The sequence below is a fragment of the Erinaceus europaeus genome, chromosome 5 (genome assembly GCF_950295315.1).
Source record: "Erinaceus europaeus chromosome 5, mEriEur2.1, whole genome shotgun sequence".
Lineage (NCBI taxonomy): Eukaryota > Metazoa > Chordata > Mammalia > Eulipotyphla > Erinaceidae > Erinaceus > Erinaceus europaeus.
Window position 1 is genome coordinate 54,535,796 of NC_080166.1, and position 2,128 is coordinate 54,537,923.

Below are 2,128 nucleotides of genomic sequence, written 5' to 3' on the forward strand. Positions count from 1 at the left end.
GGCTAGAGGCTGGCCATCCGAAAGATCAGACATGTAATTTAGAGGCTTGGAAATTTCATCCACCTGACTTCCAAGGAGGAGAAAGGGTGGAGAAAGAGGTCAATCACATGGCTAATGATTTAACCCATCATAAGTGTGTAATGAGATCCCAATAAAAAAAATACTCTGGACTCAGAGGCTCCATGAGCCTCCTGGTTGTTAAACACATTAATCACTGGAAGGCTGACACACCCAGATTTGGATTCCATGATGGGGGGGGTTGGGGGGATGGGAGCTATGTGCCTCTCTCTCCTCCTGCCCCTTCACCCCACCCCACCCCCACTCCCACCAAATTTTAGTTTATCCTATTTCTTTTCCTCTTTCTTTCTCTCTTTCTTATTCTTAATTTCAAATTTTATTCAGGAAAATTGAGAACACCCACATGTGGTGTACACCTGGGCCATGAAACAGAGAGAGTATGTCATTTTCTCACTTGTTGGCAGGCCTACCTAGACAGAGTTTCCTTCTTTGCTTAAAAATTAGTTTTTAATTTTTTTTTACCAGAAGAGGGGGGGGAGATAGCATAATGGTTATGCAAACAGACTCTCATGCCTAACGCTCCTAAATCCCAGGTTCAATCCCCTGTACCATCATAAGCCAGAGCTGAGCAGTGCTCTGGTGTTTCTCTCTGTGTGTGTCACTCTCTCTGGATCTCTCTCAAAATTAAAATAAAATTTTTTTTATTTCTTTATTGGGGAATTAATGTTTTACATTCAACATTAAATACAATAGATTGTACATGCATAACATTCCCCAGTTTCCCATTTAACAATACAACCCCCACTATGTCATTTATCATCCTTCATGGACCTGTATTCTCCCCACCCACCCACTCCCACCCCAGAGTCTTTTACTTTGGTGCAATATGCCAATTACATTTCAGGTTCTACTTGTGTTTTTGTTTATGATCTTGTTTTTCAACTTCTGCCTAAGAGTGAGATCATCCCATATTCATTCTTATGTTTATGACTTAATTTCACATAACATGAATTTTTCAAGGTCCATCCAAGATTGGCTGAAAACGGTGAAGTCACCATTTTTTACAGCTGAGTAGTATTCCATTGTGAATATAGACCACAACTTGCTCAGCCACTCATCTGTTGTCAGACACCTGGGTTGCTTCCAGGTTTTGGCTATTACAAATTGTGCTGCAAAAAACATATGTGTTGTACACAGATCTTTTTGGATGGATGTGTTGGGTTCCTTAGGATCTATCCCCAGGAGAGGAATTGCAGGATCATAGGGTAGGTCCATTTCTAGCCCTCAGAGTTCTCCAAACTGTTCTCCACAGAGGTTGGATCAATTGACATTCCCACCAGCAGTGTAGGAGGGTTCCTTTGACCCCACACCCTCTCCAACATTTGCTGCTGTTACCTTTTCTGATGTATGACATTCTCACAGGAGTGAAGTAATATCTCATTGTTGTCTTGATTTGCATTTCTCTGACAATCAGAGACTTGGAACATTTTTTCATGTGTTTCTCAGCCTTTTGGATCTTTTCTATGGTGAATATTCTGTCCAAGTCCTCCCCCCATTTTTGGATGGGGTTATTTGTTGTCTTGTTGTTGAGTCTGGCAAGCTCTTTATATATGTTGGTTATTAAACTCTTATCTGATGTATGGCATGTAAAGATCTCCCATTCTGTGAGGGGTCTCTTGGTTTGGGTAGTGGTTTCTTTTGCTGTGAAGAAGCTTTTTAATTTGATATAGTCCCATAGGTTTATGCTTGCCTTAGTCTTCTTTGTAATTGGATTCGTTTCATTGAAAATGTCTTTAAAATTTATGCAGAAAAGAGTTCTGCCAATATTTTCCTCTAAGTATCTGATAGTTTGTGGTGTAACATCCAAGTCCTGGATCCACTTGGAATTTATTTTTGTATTCGGTGAAATACAGTGATTCAGTTTCATTCTTCTGCATGTTTTCAACCCATTGTTTCCAACACCATTTGTTGAAGAGACTCTGCTTTCCCCATTTAATAGTCTGGGCCCCTTTGTCAAAGATTAGATGTCCATAGGTGTGGGGCCTCATTTCTGGGCTCTCAATTCTATTCCACTGGTCAGTGTGTCTGTTCATGTTCCAGTACCAAGCAG